The 18,685-nt window shown below is 42.8% G+C and overlaps 1 long non-coding RNA gene across 1 annotated transcript; it reads right to left on the minus strand.

The window, feature by feature from the left end:
* Positions 1-528: 528 nt before the first annotated feature.
* On the minus strand, positions 529-1,152 carry LOC136205582 (uncharacterized). The gene is made up of 3 exons (XR_010676011.1): positions 987-1,152; positions 708-764; positions 529-619 (listed from the first exon to the last, which is right to left on the minus strand). It is a non-coding gene; the product is annotated as an uncharacterized lncRNA (long non-coding RNA).
* Between the last annotated feature and the right edge of the window lie 17,533 nt (positions 1,153-18,685).

The raw sequence follows: 18,685 nt of genomic DNA on the forward strand, positions 1-18,685 counted from the left end.
GAGTGCTACTATTTTGGTTTTATCTCATTGTAACTCTAGAAAGTTTCTAGAGAACGCTCTCTTTGTACACCTACTATTTTATAGTGGAAGAATTTACTCTCAACCTTGTTCGTGAACGCAGTCTATTAAATTATCGGTCTCAATTTTATTGATTATTTTGCTCGTCAATAATTTTACGGAATAATTTTTCCGTGTTTATTCCCAACACAATATTGGATGAATAAACAACTTGCAAAATTGAGGTGCCAAGCAAACTCAAATAGAGAGAGAGAAAATATAACAACTCTAATCTCAATGCAAGGGTTACAAAGCCAGAAAATTTGAGAAAAGAAGTTACCTTTCTTGATCTTAATAAAGGAGAATAAAGGATTTACGAACAAATATACCTGGAATTCTTTCAACAAATTCTTTGCCTGAATAGAATCATCCTCAACCTTTTCGCTGCAAACATAAAATGAATAACTTGAAGGGTACTTAAAAATTAAAAAAAAAAATCCAATTGCAAGCTAGCTAAAAGAAAAAACTTACCCTTTAATTGCAGGAATAAGCACTGGTGCACGGTGTGGAGGAGCTTTAGGCTGAAACTTTGGTGTGGAGGAGCTTTAGGCTGAAACTTTAACTGTAATACATAAAAAATGCAAACATATTCATGTAAACAGTAAACCAAACTGAAGTATGAATAAAAGACAAAGGGCCATTGAGCAAACCTTCCTAGGGGGATTCAGAGGAGGCTTTGACTCCATTTGAATTGAACTAGCGAACTTCTGGGAAGAACCAGAATCAATTTCATCAATGATCATTGATTACCAAACTTAATTGACAACAGCAATAATAATAACTCTGTTGGTGGAAAATTAATTAAGAAGAAACAATCATAAGCTAGATTGAAAATAGAAAATTCCATTGAGAAGAGAAGCAACATTAAAAAAAAAAGAACAAGTATTAATGGATCATACAGATAATCGAATAGAAAATAACGAATCAACCTTTGTGGTCTATATGTATCAGCAGATAACTAAGTAGCTCGGTTAAAAGAAGAAAAAGAGGTTGAAGGAGAACATGAACCTGTATAGAGAGATTATAAGTGAATTGAGTTTGTTATATGAGAAGTAGAGTAACCAAAGAATGGAAAATAAACAACGGAGCACATTATATGTGAAAAACTCAGTAAAAGCATAAGAAAGAAGAGAGAAATATGGATATGAATATTATGAATGACCATATTAGATAAAAATCAAACATTTGGACATCAATTAAAGGTGGTTCCAGAAAGAGAAAAGTCAAAATCTAAAACTGAAAGATACTTCATTGGAGAATTTTGCCTGAATCTAAACTTCAAGATAGTTCGTAATACAATTTTGCCTTTGTAGTGTTGCAATAATTAAAGACAGCAAGCAACATCTTCAAATCTCAAGTTAAGAAATTTCCATATCTTGTAAGTTTATGAAAAACAAATTTTGGATATATCACCCATGCTGGGTTGCCACATGATCAAGAGATGCAGGTTAATACTTGGGAAGTATTCCCATAAAAAAAGTCAGCCAGCAGAAGCTTGGTGTTCTGCTCTCACAGACAGCTACTTTGACAATAGATAAGTTTCCAGAGATTTTTAGTTCTACGTATATTTTGAGGTGCCATGGGAAAGTTTATAAACAACTAGACTACAAAGACTTCACCTTTGAAACTTCACAATTGTCATGCTTGTTCATTAGTATTTCAATTTATACTCTCTTTGAAATTTTCATGAAACGCTCAATTTTGCAAATAACATAAGCAGAACTTTCTCGAACAGAAATAATGAAGTGCTTGGATCACTAAAAAGAGAAAAGCTATCCCTACCTGAATATGTCATAGGAGCTTATCGAACCAAACAGCATACCATGACAAGAAGCGGTCAGAGCTGCATTCTTGACAACTCACCCCCAACAAACAAATTCCTGCCCAACATTGACAACTCACCCCCAACAAATAAAGCACACATCGCAATATAAGAGAAATTCTTAAGAACCATGATTAGTGATTTATAAGGCAATGCAATTGATGAACTTAGTTTTCATACAAAACTTTATCAGTGAATATGCTTCTGAAGTCCCTTTAGTGAATTTTTCTTTTTTTGCAAATATTAGTCTGAGATAGCCACATCTACCATAGGAGATTTTTTGGTCTCTCACCTCTCAAATTATCAAACATCAAAATAGAAATGAAAAGTTAGCAGAAAATGAATGAGAAAAAATCTCCTTCAAACTCTCCAATCCTAGATGTATAAACACAACCAAGATGACGATTGTGTTTCCAAAACAATGACAGAAACATATAGATTGCATATTCCTCTAGATAACTGCAAAAGGCCAGCTTATAACAGCGTTTATCAATTAGAAGGATTTTCCTTGAAAATTTACCAACCTGGCTGGTGACTTTAGAAAAGACATCCAACATTCCCTTATATCTATTACATTCTAAAACGCATATAGGTTCTGAACCAGAGGCGGTATTTCTCACGTTTGGAAGCATCTACAAACAAAGTTACAACCAAAAGGAAAATCATTCAGAACAAGCGTAAGAAATTACATAACGAAATCATGCATAGGCCCAAAAAATATACTTCATGTTCCTAAACATGTTAATAATTTACTATATGTTTCATCCTTAACTCGTTCTAATCCGATTTTTGTTGAGTTCTTTGTGTTGGTGTGCCCTAGTTCTTAGGCATTAGTTTTATGCTTTGTATTGAACATTGTGTATGTTGTTAATCATAAATCTATCTGAGGCCTATTCTATTCGTGGCAATGAATAAAACCAAAGGCATATACATTCAGTGTCTGTGCAATAGTGTTGAACATACGACTATAATACTTGTATAGTAAGATATGGATGTAGATACATCTTGATGTAGCTCAATGCGGGACTGTATCGATCCACTCTAGAAAGATTCATGGTGGACGTATCATTGATCTTTCTATATGTAGAATTCTATTATCTCCATACCTGATTTCATTATAGTAAACGACGTGGAATCTGGTTCACTTTGATATGCGCCTAACAGGTCCGTAACAGGATGCCAAATATGGATATGTTGGGTGAACCAATTAACACGTTGTCGTGGATAAGTGAAATGAATGAATTATCACTCACCTAATAGTGAGCTGATATCACCGACCACTTGATAAGTGGAACTGAAGAAGTGTATGGCCATACCTTGATAAATAGTTTTACTTATCTGATTCATCAGTTCACTTTCGATCAAGAAATATAATAAACCATATAGAGAATGACAGCCACCGTGTCTCTAGTTTATAATATCGATATGCAAATGGTAAGAGATACTGAGAGATCATCTACTTGGTTTCATGTCTCCTTTACACGGCTGGAATAATTCGTACCAGTTGGGGGCCATAATGGTTTGCTAGAATCCACTTACGATCATGGGGCTTTAGGCCCATGAAAGACCGAGGATGGACCCATAGGGTCCTGCACACACAACTGCTGGGATGAAACTTAAGCAATGAATACATGTTATGTATTTAATCAGAAAGGAACGGGTTAATTAATTATCAATTAATTAATTATAGGGACTAATTGATTATTTATTAAAATCAATTTAGTATTTGAAATTGATTATAGTTAATTAATAAACTTTCTAATATAATTAATTAGTCAATTGATTAATTAGATTGCATCGGGTAATTTATTAATGGAACTGATAATTCAATTAAATTCTTTCGGGCCTTAATCGTAATTGTTGGGGTAAATTCCAAAAAAAACCCATGTGGTTTGATGTTGTTCCAAAAAAACCCTTGTGGTTTGTTATTACAAAAAAAAAAGGATTGTGGTTTGCGCTGTTACCCGAAAAACGGAAAATGGCTTAACACCGTTAAAGTGCTGACGTGGCACAGGGGTAAAACGGGAAAATCAATTTTTTTTTTATTTTTTTTATTTTTTTATTTTAAATTACAACCTTGTCACTATGTTCATCTTCTCCAATCCACGATTTACTAATCTCGAAAGGATTACCAGCTGGACTTGTCCCCAAAGAGGTTAAATCATACAGGTTTGAAGAAAATGGGTATCTGGAGGTGTTTCTGGAGGGGCCTTGCTTGACAAAGTATGAAAATAGGGTGTTTTTTGAAAGTGTGCTAAGAGCTAATCTCACCTATCGTAGCCTAAGCGGCGTCGTTGGATTAACGCAAGAAGAACTGTTTCTATGGCTTCCTGTCAAAGATATAATCGTGGATGATCTTTATTTTAATAAGATATTTAATCTGTCTATTTGGTTTTTTATATGAAAGTATAAAACTGTCCTAGTTGTATAAAAAAACTTACATATTAATTTTCAAATTTAATCAAAATAGTTTGGATAAATAATTTATTAGTTTTTATATTTTTATATAACACATTATTTAGTCCTCACATTTAAAAAAAATATATTATAAAATCCGTAACATTTATCATTGTAAACTATGACATCATTCCATCTATTTTTTTTAAAACTAACATCCGTTAGTGAAACCAAAAAAAAAAGAGTCAAATATACTTAAAATTCCGGGCTTATTCTTTTTGACATTGGCGTCGCTCATAAACAACTTTCTCTATCTCATTTTGAAGAACCTCCCGATTGCAAATCTCAAGGTATGTTTGTTTTCTGGGTTTGATTTTGTTTTTTTTGTGTGGGTAATTGAATAGATATTGTTTCTGCAGCAGTTTCACATGAATTTATGTTATATTAATTAATGAAACCGCTTTTGATTTTTAAACGTTTTGTTATATATATTTATAGAACCTGACAAAGCATTCAATTCAATCCGCAGATTTCTGGAAATCTGGAAATTTTCCAAATTTTCGAAGAAATCTGGAAATTTCCAGATTTCGGAAATTTCCAGATTTCTTCGAGTAAGGGAAATTTAAAAAAAAAGAAGAAGAAGGAGGAGGAAGAAGAAAAAGGAAGAAGAAAGAGTAAGAGGAAGAAGAAGAAGAAGAAGAAGAAGAAGAAGAAGAAGAAGAAGAATGAGAGAAGAAAAAAGAGGAAGAAGGAGAGAAGAAGAAGAAGAAGAAGAAGAAGAAGAAGAAGAAGAAGAAGAAGAAGAAGAAGAAGAAGAAGAAGAAGAAGAGGAAAAAAAATAAAAAAAATCGATTTTCCCATTTTACCCCTGTGCCACGTCAGCACTTTAACGGTGTTAAGCCATTTTCCGTTTTTCGGGTAACGGCGCAAACCACAGTCCTTTTTTTTGTAATAAACCACAAGGGTTTTTTTGGAACAACATCAAACCACAGGGTTTTTTTTTTTTTGAATTTACCCAAATTGTTGGTTATTCTAATTAACCAATTAATGTCAATTGAATTAAATAAATACTCTTAGGTTTTATTTATGAGATTGAATTCATTAAGGATTAATTTCCAATTAACTAAAATTACTTAAAACCTAGTTAGGAAAGTATTTAGGAGGCGTTTGGTTCATAAGGGGTAAGAGAAAAGGAATCAAGAAAGGGAAACTAAGGGGCCGTTTGGTTCAAACTTCGGAATCGGAATTGGAATCGGAATCGGAATGTTACGGAATCAGAATCGGAATGACTATTTATTTTTTTGTTTGGTTTAATCCGGAATCGGAATCCGATTACTTTTACCAATGTTTGGTTCAAATTTTGGAATCGGAATCAGAATTGAAATTAATTAATAATATATTTAACAAGCAAATAAAAAATAAAAACTATTACTAATTAAAAAATCTGAAAAATAAAAATTAATTACTATTATACAAAATATTAAAAAATATAGTATCAATAAAATATATTTCAACAATATATTAATAATATGAAACTATTATATAAAAGAATAGAAACAGAAATGTAAATAATATATATAAACCTAACAATATAATATAAATTAAATTATAAAAAACAAACTACCTACCTACCCACGTAGAGATCGTGGGAAAAAGGAAAAAATATGTAAAAAAATATGTTTTAATTTCATTACATTGGCATCAATTTTGATTGACATACATTAGGGAGGGAATGAGTCATTCCCTTATTTATGGGAATCACATTCCTATTCCATAATTAAATTTGGTTAACCAAACATTCTAAATGGGAATAACTCATTCTCATTTCCATTCCTTAGTGTTTTTTAACCCAACCAAACACTCCCTAAAGGAAAGGAAAAGAATAACCATTAATTCCCCTATGTGTTTGGATATGTTTAGGAAAGGGAATGGGGTAAGGGCTTAACCTAAAGTGGGATAATGGCTTAACCTAAAGTGGATAAAGGGAATGAGTTTTTTTTTGTAAACAAACAAGAACAAAGGGAATGAAACCCTCTCATTCCCATTCCCATTCCTAAAGGCCCCAAACCAAACGTCCCCTTAAGACTTGATTCAAAGAGAACAAAATTAACCCTAACCCCTACACTAAGATTTTCGGCCAACACAGCAGCCTCCCCCCCCTTTTGCTCGTGTTCGTTGAAATCCTTTCTTGCTCGGCTAGCATCGGTTTTGTTCCGATAGCATTGGTGCAGGAGACTTTCGAGAATCAAATGATTTGTGGATTTCTTCAGCCATCTCTATAAGAGATTAAACTTGTAAGTTTCTAATAGTTCTTAGACAAAGTTTTCAAAGATTTAATCTGTGGTAATCTAACACGTATTGGATTCTAGAAAGTTTTAAATTGTAGCATTCCGTTGCGCTTTGTTTATTTTCCATGATGAATCCCCAACCGCTAATTACTTTGTTTTGAAGGATTTGGTGATATTTCGAGTAACGAATATGAATGGGCTTTACACAATATCTCTTCCCCATTCTCACAAAATTCAAGCCTTTAATGTTTCACTTCCTATGTGGCATGCTCATTTAGGACATGCTAATTTTTCAATTGTTAAGAAAACATTATCTATGAATAAAATCTCATTTGATGATAATAAAAAGCATGCTTTTTGAGACTCCTGATGTGTAAGCAAGGCACATCGCCTACCCTTTCCTTAGTCTAATTTTGTTGCTTCTAATCTATTGAAATTAATCTGTTCAAACGTTTCAGGCCCTATTACTTCTTTGTCCTATGATAATTTTCGATATTATGTTCTATTTTATGATCATTACAACAAGTTCACTTTGCTATTTTTTGTTCGATGTAAATCAGAATTTCTAAGTATCTTTATCAAGTTTAGAACATTAGTCAAAAAATACTTCAATCGGCCAATTAAAACCTTTCAATCCGATTTGGGTGGGGGTGAATTCTAGGCTCTAACAGGATATTTGTCAAATAATGGGATTAATCAACGAGTTTCATGTATTTATACACCTAAGCAAAATGGGTGTGTTGAGCGAAAACATCGCTATATTGTTGAAACACGTCTTTCGTTGCTTAATCATGCTAAACTGCCTAATTCATTTTGGACATATGCATTTGAATGTGCTCTATATGTCATTAATCGTCTGCCTGCATCAAACATTAATTTTTATACTCCGTTTGAGAAATTATTTGGTGAACCATGATGTGCGTTTTACGTATACGTGCATGTGAAGGCAAGTGTACCTTAGTCGTGTATCAAGTAATAAAGTGAAAGTAGAGTATCGTTCCCACGAGGATGACGATTATAAGTACTAATCTTTTTGCTTACTATCTATTATTTAAACAATCAAAAGGTAGAGTTTGTTGGACAACCAAGTTAAGACTTAATTAGAAAGTGAGATGAAAATTGTACAAAATTAGATGAGATAATACTTATAATGAAAGAAATTAAGGCTTTGTTCTTTATCACTTAATTTCAGTAACAATCAGTTCAGTTCAGTTCAGTAGCAATCAGTTCAGTTCAATTCAGTTCAGTTCAGTTCAACATTCAGTTTCAGCATCCAGTTTCAGCATTCAGTTTCAGTATTCAGTAATTTATCATTATTTATTATATTATAATTATTTATATATAATTTATTATAATTATTAATTAGGGAATGCGGAACATCTGGATCCTCATCGGGAAGGTCTGGCTTCTTTGGGGGTCGTCTTTGCGCGGGAACGGTCCCTGCGGATGCCCCGACGGTCAAGATAGTTAGTAGTTCGAGAGTGTATTCTAATCAAATGAGAGTGAGGTAGAAAATAGTTACCCGATCTCATTTCCTTCCTTCATTGGTATATTTATAGTGAATTGTCTTGGGCCAGTGGGCCTTCTGTTACCCTGGCCCTTTCGCTGGTCGGGCTCCGTTGGGCCTCTTGGGCCTAAGTGATATTCCGAATCAGGTAGTCCCCCCCCCCCCCCGGCTAGATTAGCCGAGTATTACATGCGAGGAGACGAGAATTTCAGCGGATCATGCTCTTCTCAACGAGTGGTTAACAGCTGTATGAAAGGTGCCCGATTTCCTCATAGAGACCCTTCAGATCGCTGCATGCACTTTTGGGTTTTAGCGCGCAATTGATTGCCCCTTCATTAAATGCTCCTGCACGCGCCGTAAAAAGACATTGAATGTCGTGCGTTGCTGGCGCCTCCATTTTTTGTTTGATATAAAATGCGGGGGGAGGCTCCATTTCTATCTTATTTCGTCAAATTTTCTTCTCCTTGTGCGATTTGACCATCTCCTTTTCCCTGTGGAGCCGTTGTTTTCTATCGATCTTTCCATCGGTGTTATGTCATTTGCTCACGCTTGTTGGGCACCGGGCATATTGATTGACGGTGTTCTAGTGAAGATTCTCTACGACACTTGTCGTAACCTTTGCGAGGTCAGTCGTACCTCTTATTTCTCCTGTTTTTAGTTCTTTTGTTTAGTTTTTTCTGGGGACGGGGAGTATGTCAGAGGGTTCTTCACGGGGAGCCCTAAGAAGACTGCCGCCAGTGACACCGGGTGATTTTACGCTTCGCGAACGCGGATCGTAAAACGAAAAAGGCGGGCGAAGACGGGAGAGGAGAGTGTTGCTGCTGCGAGAAAGAAAAAGAAAATCGTAAAGCGTGTGCCGCCTAGTGTCGAGCGGCCGGTAGGAGGAGTTGCTACCGGCGTTCTTGAGGTAGTAGTTGTAGTACCGGAGGGTTTGATTACCGAAGAGCGTCCCCTGGCCTGGATTTACGAGGAAATGCGCCAGAGGGTATGGACGCGTTCCGCAGGGGTCACTAGTGTTGATGGTAGGCGGTTTGAGGGAGCAGAGCGGCCAAAAAGACCGGAATCTTTTTCGGTGGACGACACGCACAGTATCATTGTCTCCGCGGATTTAGCTACTATCTCCGCGGTGTATCGACTTGGGAAGCCATATGAGCTAGTTGCGCTTGGAGAAGAAATTCGTGCTCATCATGCGGGTGGTGCGAATGAGCTCATGGTTTACGAGGAGCAGTTGGAATCGGGGATGCGGTTGCCCCTGCTTCCCTTTTTTGTGGAGGTTTTAAAGGAGTATGACCTGTGCCCTAGTCAGATCCATCCGAATGGATGGAGGATGATGGTGGCATTCTACTCGTTATGTCGATCAGCTAGATACCGGGCAACTAGGTTGGTATTTCGTGAGTTCTTTCGGCCAAACAAGGGACCTCGATCGCAACATGTGACCTTCTCGCATCAAAAGTTCAAGGTGATTGGCGAGTTGAAGGACAAGGTTCATGAATATAGGCATCGTTACTTCTTAGTGCGAAAGCTGGACGGCGATTTCCCTTTTCGAGTAGTGTGGAACGAGGAGCCCATGGATTCCAGTCGTTGGTTGAAACCGCGAGAAAAGTTGCCTTTTGAGGAGCAGCTCGTGAAACATTTAAAGGGGCTTCCGACAGATAAAGATCATAAGCAAGATGTGGATGAGCTTGTGCGTCACTTCCTGGCCGCCGGGTACTATATCTGGAACCAATGGCGAATGGCTCAGCTATCCGGCTAGACAGCAGCGGACTTTGAGAAGTGGAAACGTGGGTACAACTTCAAAGCCGGAGAGTTGGCGGAACTAGAGGCGATCTCCGTGAACGTCGCTGTTGTAGGTAAGGGGTCGGGGTTCTAGGTTTCGTTTATTTCGTCCTGTGTGTTGTTGTTACTATATATTTTATGTGTTGTTTAAATTTTCCGCTCTTTCTTGCTTTGCAGGTCCAGGAGATCCCCGTGTCAGTATGGATTTCGATCCGAATGAGTTCGGTGTCAGCATTTGTTGTTGCCTCCGAATCCCTGGCATCGTTTTCTTTGCTTGAAGATGCGAACCAAGTGGTTCAGAGCATGGGGGGCGTGCTGGCGACGCATTAGGACATTGACGCTACTGGTGACATACCGCAAGGGATGCCCGTGGTAGAGAAAGAGGCAAAGGAAACTGCGGAGGTGATGGCTGTCGAAGAGGAAAAGGTCGAGAATCAGATTCAGGGGCCCCTTACCCAAAAACGTAAGAAAGACAAGGGTAAGGCCATTGCTGGGATGGAAGGTGAAAAGATACGTGCTGGTGATGATACCGTTGGGGCAAACGACGGCTCTAAACGAGCGTGTACTGATGGCGGGTCCGAGCTTGGAGCGGGGATGATGGATCGGGTAGGCGATCACCCGGAGATGATGAAAAGAATGGATGTCAAGATTACTAAGTTCCGGGAATACGTTATGGGCTTGTCGGTTCACTCCGATATGACGACGTCTGACCTTACGCGGGCGATGGCTCGCGTCGCTAAGGTGCCCGGAGAAGTTGCCCGAATGGACGGTGTGACCAAGATGAATCTTGGTGTGGAGACTCTATCGGCGCTTGGTGTGGTAAGCTCTCTTGACCTTCTCGCTTAGGTTTGTTTCTAACAACTGTGTCCTGAGTTGTGCAATTTTTATGCAGGCCATTCAAAATGCTAACACTGTCTTCGACATGTGTGTGAATGATGAGAATCTGTTTCGTGATATGGAGCAAGGTCTGCGGAATGCGGTGAAAGAGCTGGAAATGGTGACTGGGAAGCTAGCTACCGCTGGAGAGTTGTTGGAACGCCGTGAGGGCGAGATTGCCGTGCTGACCGAGCAGCTGAAAGTGGAGACAGGAGGCCGAGTGGAGCTGGCAAAGAAATTGGAACATGATGCGGAGGAGCTTCGCTCTTACAAATTTATGCTCAAGTTTGCCACCCTATGGACCCACCGAGTGAAGGAGAAGTTCGACGAGAGAGCCAAGCAAGCCGACGCGATGTCCGATGAGAATGAGAGACTTAGGCAAGAGCTAGAGGTGGCTCGGAAAGAGGCTAGCGAGTTGCGTGCCCTTGCGGGCCAATGCGAGGAGAAGCTGATCAAAATGGATCGAATGATGCTCATTGATGCTGCTCACTCTGCCGGGTATGAGGTTCCTCCGGAGGTCATATTCTCTCCGAATGTGTACGATAAGGCGGCCCAGGTGAAAGCCGTAGAGTTCTGCGGTCGTTTTAAGAATAAATAAATGTAACTGAAGATATCATGTGTTTTTGTTTTCTGATTTCAAAGATGTAATAATTTGGCTGTACGATTGGTATCTTTTGGGATCTTTTGGAAGTTTACTTTGATCATCATTTTGCACTTTGATTTGATTTGAGCCTTCATGATGTGTTTCTCATGTCCTGTCCATTCTTGCTATAAATAGGAGTCGGTTTTTGTTTATGTTTCTCGTTCATGTGGCGTTCTTGCTTCGAGTGCTCGTATTCTTAGTTGTTTGTTTACTCCTGTTTTCGTGTGATGTCGCTTCGGGATGTTGTGGATTCCGCTAAGGTGCTTGAGGTGCAGAAGGCCATTTCGGCGATGCCTCATCCTTATGTGTACTGCCCCCCGAGGGATGATCATGAGCTGGATAGGAAAGTGCGATATGCTTCCCCTGTGTGGATGAACCGGGGTTTTTCACGGAGAAGCCGAAACGGGGAGAGTGAGAGTTCCGCGCCTTATACTGGATCTGCGACGGATTCATGCGATGTAGTTGTCAGCGCCTTGTCTTCTACTGAGAAGAAAGTTTAGTCGCAGGACGGGATTGGGTTTCTGAATCCCGACGAGTCGGCGGTGCCCGTGACGAATCCGCATCCGGCCTCGGTAAGGAGGCTTCTTACCGACGAGCTTGATAGAGTTATGAATCTTCCTCCTGAGATGGAAGGCCGTCGTTCTGGACGCCATGCTTCGCCGAGTCGACCTCATGGGGCGACCTTTGTTGACCCGCTGAAACCTCGTAGTGTGGTTTTTCTTGAATTTTCTAGACAGGGGTTTCTGGGGCCTATCCCAGCTGATCCGGTGCATCGAGTGACGCATGTTGGGAAAGCATGCCTGTATCATAGGCAAAATAGGCATAATACCGATGAATGTGTCGACTGGCGGGCAGTGCACCAGGCTTTAATGGATGCTGAGGCCATTCCTAATCCTGATAGTGCTAACGGAATGTTGTAAGAGATTGGATTTATCTTGTGTCGAGCGTCTGCGCTCCAGTGTTTGTATTAAGGACCTTTTGCTTAAGCTTCCCAAATTTATGTGGTTTATTATGCCTAATGAAAATTTGCAATTTCAGATTTCCCTTTTTGGTACTCCCAACAAAATCGATCCTGTTTGATATTTGATCGCCCATTGCCTCCTCATGGGCACGCAGTTAAAGTGCTCAAAATTTGCACGACGTTGTGTGAGCGAGGATCGCGTTTGACGCTGCCCTTGGTTGGTTTATTGGTTAGGTACTTCTTTGAGAATCTTAGGAAAACCGTTTTGGGTCAATCCGTGCGAGGACCGTATAAAGTAGCTCGCTGGTTAGTTAATCGGTACCGACATGGGGTTGTTGGCACGATTTAAGAGGCGTTTCGTGATGAACGAGAAGCCTGGAGAATAATGTTTTGAGCTATTCAGTGCGAGGACCGTATAGGGTAGCTCGCTTCTTGTTTAATCGGTAACAACATGGGGTTGTTTGTGCGATTTAACGGGCGTTTCGAGATGATCGAGAAGCCTTGAGAATAACGTTTTGAGTTATTCTGTGCGAGGACCGTGTCGGGTAGCTCGCTTCTTGTTTAATTGGTAACAACATGGGGTTGTTTACGCGATTTAATGGGCGTTTCGGGATGATCGAGAAGCCTGGAGAATAACGTTTTGAGCTATTCAGTGCGAGGACCGTATAGGGTAGCTCGCTTCTTGTTTAATCGATAACAACATGGGGTTGTTTGTGCGATTTAACGGGCGTTTCGAGATGATCGAGAAGCCTTGAGAATAACGTTTTGAGTTATTCTGTGCGAGGACCGTGTCGGGTAGCTCGCTTCTTATTTAATCGGTAACAACATGGGGTTGTTTACGCGATTTAACGGGCGTTTCGAGATGATCGAGAAGCCTGTTTTGAGTTATTCAGTGCGAGGACCGTGTCGGGTAGCTCGCTTCTTGTTTAATCGGTAACAACATGGGGTTGTTTATGCGATTTAACGGGCGTTTCGAGATGATCGAGAAGCCTTGAGAATAACGTTTTGAGTTATTCTATGTGAGGACCGTATCGGGTAGCTCGCTTCTTGTTTAATTGGTAACAACATGGGGTTGTTCGTAAAAAACAAATTCTTATTCATGATTCACATTACAGGAGCCTATTGATAATACTTCTTCAATGTTTGGATGTTCCAGCTATTGTCATAGACCAAACCGTCTAAAGAGGCGATTTTGTAGGCTCCATTGTGGAAGACAGTGTCGATCTTGTACGGCCCCTCCCATGATTGTCCGAGCTTGCCGTGAGCTAGCGGGGACTGGGCAGCAGCGGCGTCTCGGAGCACAAGATCTCCAACTTGAAAAGTGCGGGGACGAACCCGCCTATCGTGGTAACGCGCTATACTCTGCTTATGGGCCGTGATGTACAATAAAGCATTAAGGCGCTCTTCCTCTAACCACTCACTTGCTTCCGTAAGCTCCACGTTGTTGTCGGCCTCCTCGAAAGTGGTCTGCCGAGGAGAGCGAAGGATGACCTCAGATGTTGCCATTGCTTCTGCCCCATAGGTGAGGAAAAAAGGAGTGCGCCTTGTGCCGGAGTGGGGGGTTGTGCGGTATGACCATAATATTGCCGTGATATGGTCAGGCCATGCTCGACCCTGGTCGGATAGGCGCGTTTTAATTCCTCGCAGGATTGTTCGGTTGCTTACTTCAGTGAGGCCGTTGCTCTGAGGGTGTGCCACCGAGGTGTATCGCCCTTTGATGCCCCACTCTGCGCAAAATTCGTGGAATTGACTGCAGTCGAACTGCCTCCCGTTATCGGTGATGAAAGAGTGAGGGACTCCAAATCAGTATATGACTGTTCGTTTGAGGAAACCGATTATGTTGTTGGCGGTTATCTTGGCGATGGCTTCAGCCTCGATCCATTTGGTAAAGTGATCGACTGCGACCTCTACAAAGTGCTTCTGTGCTAAAGCCATCGAAAACGGGCCGAGCAGGTCAATGCCCCATACTGCAAATGGCCAAGGTGTGATAATGCCTTTGAGTGGAGCCGCCGGTGCGTGATGAGTATTAGCGTGTAGTTGACACGCCTGACAACTGCGAACCAGACCCATCGCATCGGAATCCATGGTCTGCCAATAAAGGCCCTAGAGCCGGGCTTTCTTCGCAATCATCCGAACGCCCTGATGCGAGATACAGACGCCCTGATGTATCTCCTTTAGACAGTGATCCCCTTCCTCTTCGGATATACAACGCAACTAAGGGTGTGGTGGCAGACTTCCGATAGAGTAAGCCATCATGCATCGCATATCGCTAGGAACGCCGAACAACGAGGGATGCCTGCGTCCGGTCTTCCGGCAGTGTTCCATCTTGAAGATACCTAATTATCGGACTTTTCCACCCGCTTGCTGCTGCGTCCGCCGTGTCGATCTGTAGCGAGCACTCTGTGTGAATGGCCGGGGCCACAGCAGTCTCGATGAGGGTATGCGGATCACTGGACTGCTGGCCTTCTACGAGAGCGGCAATGGCATCCGCCTCTTCGTTCTCCTCACATGGGACAAGCATAAGGTCAAAGCTTACTCTTTTGTCTTCGAGATCCTTCAACAAGGATTTTGCGAGGGCCAAGTATTGACACATCGTTGGGTCCTTCGCCTTGTAAGTGCCGCTGACGTGGCTAACGACGAGTTTAGAGTCCGAATATACCGTTAGATGTCCGTTTACAATTGTTTTGGATAACCGAAGAGCTGCGATCAGGGCCTCGTACTCTGCTTGATTGTTCGTGGTCGGGAAGTCGAGACGGATGGCATACCGTATTCGGAGATTATTAGGTCCCTGAATCGCAATGCATGCGCCTGCCCGTCCTGGGCCGCAGGATCCGTCCATACTCATGGTCCATATGTCGCCGTTGCAAATTCTTATCGGCGTGGGGCTGCTGGTTGATGACCCGGTAAACTCCACTATGAAATCGGACATCACTTGGGCTTTGATCGCTGTGCGAGGTTCAAAACGTATATCAAACTGGGATAGCCGGACCGACCAGTTGGTGATCCGAACGGAGACTTCTGGTTTCTGGACTGCCTTTTTGAGAGGGTAATTGGTCCTGACCACGATCGTATACGCTTGGAAATATGGTCGAAGGCGCTCGGACGCCTGTGTGATGGCGAACAGTGCTTTCTCAACCTCGGAGTATCGGATCTCAGCACCCTTCAGGACCTTGCTCAAGAAGTAAATTGGGTAGAGCTCTGGTTCCTCTTCTTGAGCTAAAACGATAGCTACCGTTTCATCGGTGATGGTGAAGTATAAAAGAATGTCCCGTCCCTGCTTTGGTACTGACAGTAGGGGAGGGGTAGCGAGGAAAGTTTTGATGGCGCTGAATACCGTCTGTCAATCCGTAGACCACCTGAAAAGATGCTCCTTCTTGATTGCCCTGTAAAAAGGTAAACATCGCTGCACCGAGCAGGAAATGAACCGTCCCAAAGCGATTATCCTCCCGTTGAGCCTCTGAACTCCCTGTAAGTTGCGCGGTGCTTCCATCGCTAAGATTGCCTCGATCTTTGTGGGGTTCGGTTCGATACCTTTCTCGGACACCATGCAACCAAGGAACTTGCCGCTACGAATTCTGAAGAAACATTTCTCCGGGTTCAGCTTGAGGTTGTAATTTCTGAAAATTTTAAACATTTCCGCCAAGTCACGCGGATGGTCGCTTTCATCAGTGCTTAGGACAACCATGTCATCGATGTATACTTGTACAGTATCGCCGATGAGGTGAGCGAACATCTTATTTATCAGTCGCTGGTAGGTGTCCCCTGCGTTCTTCAACCCAAAAGGCATGACGTTGTAGCAATAAGTGCCTTTATGCGTAATGAAGGAGGTTTTCTCGGCATCGGCCGGGTCCAGAGGGATCTGCTGAAAACTAGCGATGGCGTCAAACTGAAATAAGATTTTCCGACCAGCTGTCTGGTCGAAAAGCTGATCTATATTAGGTAGTGGGTAAGAATCCTTGGGGCATGCTTTATTAACATTCGTAAAATCTACACACATGCGGTACTTTCCGCTGGCTTTGTTTACAAGTACGACGTTAGAAAGCCAATCCGGATAGTGAACCTCGCGAATAAATTTTACAGCTAGTAGCTTCTCGATCTCTTCCTTGACTGCAGCTTGTTTGTCCTTTGCTTGCACTCTCATCTTCTGCTTCAGGGGCTCCACGGAGGGGTCGATGCTCACTCTATGCGTTGCTTGCTTGGGTGAGACTCCCGTGATATCCTCGGTGCACCAAGCGAACACGTCTGAATGCTCTGATAGAATAGCCTTGATCTCGTCGGCCAAATGGGGTGTGAGTTTGGTCCTAATTTTCACTGTCTTGGTGTCCGCGATGGCACAGTCGATGACCGGTTCAATAGGTGTGGGATTGTATCCCCTCATGTCCATCAGACCGTCTTCCAGGTAAAGTGCTGTCCAAGGTTGAGTAGCCTCCCACTGCAATCTTTTGGCCAATATGCGATCTCCCTGGATGGTGATTCTGTCATGCTGGACCGGCAAAGTCAAGCATAATTCGGAGATATCAACCGTGGCCTTCAGGTTAGCCAACAGAGGTCTTCCGATGATGGCATTGTAGGCCAAGGGGATATCGACCACCACCCATTCTGCAGTGTCCTCTACTTCCTTATCGCTTTCGGCAAAGACTGTTGACAGAGAGATGACTCCCTTCACTGGGACTTCGATTTTCGATAGGCCAACCAGGGGGAAAGTCCCGGCTCGGAGGGCTGTGTGAGCATTCCTCATTGCGCGGAGTGCCTTCCAGGTGAGCAAGTTCATCGAGCTGCCTGTATCCACCCGCACTCGATGCATTTTAAAGCCGGTGATGTTGATGGTGACCACAAGTGCCTCCGAATGGTTGTTCTAGAGTGGTGGCTCCAACGTCAAGGTCTGATCAACTGCTTTTCTCTTTCGTGAGCTCTCCAGAGGCGTGCAGAGTGCCAGAGCTCCCTCCCTTATGACGTGGATCTCCCCGTGGTACCTAGGTCGCTTTGGTTCATCTGCTCGGCCGGCGTCCCGCTGCTTCGGGCTCTGCTCCCTCTACCTAACTGCTTTTGGTGGCACGCCTTGCTCAGTTATCCGCTCAATCTCTTTCTGGAGTTGGTAGCAGTTCTCCGTGGAGTGCCCGGAGGATTTGTGATACTTGCAGTACTCCTTTTCTACACGGGCTTTGCCTTTATCGACCAGTGGAGCCAGGTGTGCAAATCGGCTAGGCTGGCTCTGAGCAGCATAATGCACCTCCTTCCCGCGGGATCGGTCCCCTCTACGCTCAATGTTAGTTCGCTCGACTCGAGCTGGGAAAGGCATCGGGGCCTCCTTACACGCCCGGCCTTCGTCACGTGCCTCTACGGTCGGCCTGCTCCTTTCTTGTTTGTGCGTGTCGCCTCTGGCCTTGTCTCTTTCTGACTCTTCGTACCCTGCGGGCCAGTCGCAGTCGTCATACCGGACGAAGTTTTGTGCCATGGTCATGAGCTCTTCGAAGGATCGCGGCATCTTTCTGAAGCACTTCTGCTTTAGGGGTTCATACGAGGTCCCTTTTGCTAAGGCATCATGAGCCACTTCGAGGTTGAGGCCTTTGACTTGAGAGGCCATATGGTGAAACCTGGAAAGAAAGTTGCGCAGTGGCTCAGTTGCTCGCTGTTTGAGCCCATTGAGGTCCGAGCTGATCTTCCTTACCTTCGCTGCCACGGCGAAACGGGAGAGGAAAAGGTCCTTTAGGAGATCGAATGAGTCAATTGATTCCGGAGCGAGTCCTCGATACCACTCTTGCGCACTGGAAGAGAGTGTGGTTGGAAAAACTTTGCACATGATGTCCTCGTCTTTTGAGTACAAGTTGACGGTACTCATGAAAGATGCCACGTGGTCGTTCGGGTCCTCGGTTCCCGAATACTGCGATAGCCACGGAGCCTTCCAGTCTCGTGGGAACCTTGTCTCGATGATCCTTTGTACTAGCGGTGTTTTACTAGAGGTGATGCTTCCTCCCATAATGCCCCCGAGGGCCCTCTTGTCTAGAAAACGCTGGATCTTCAGCTCCAACATGTCTTCATTACTCGCGGCCGCTGTCTCGTCGCACCGCGCACCGCTCTCTCTGGCCGTGGCATCTCCAGCGCCTCTCCCTGCGAGGACTCCGGGTCCTGAGGGCTCCCCCGGTAGCGCCCCCTCTCTTTGCATTTCCGCTGCTTCTTTAAGGTATTGCCAGATTTTGGCGTTCTCCTCCTTCAAGCTTCTCTGTTGATCTATGATCTTCATCTGAGCCGCCGTATGAATAGCCTGTGTGGTCTGAAAACCTTGTATCGCACTGAGGAGCTGTGTGGTATTGTAAGTTTCTTATTCTTCAGGGCTCACCTCCTCCATCAGTGGTCCTAG

Source organism: Euphorbia lathyris, chromosome 9 (assembly GCF_963576675.1).
Source record: "Euphorbia lathyris chromosome 9, ddEupLath1.1, whole genome shotgun sequence".
Taxonomy (NCBI): domain Eukaryota; kingdom Viridiplantae; phylum Streptophyta; class Magnoliopsida; order Malpighiales; family Euphorbiaceae; genus Euphorbia; species Euphorbia lathyris.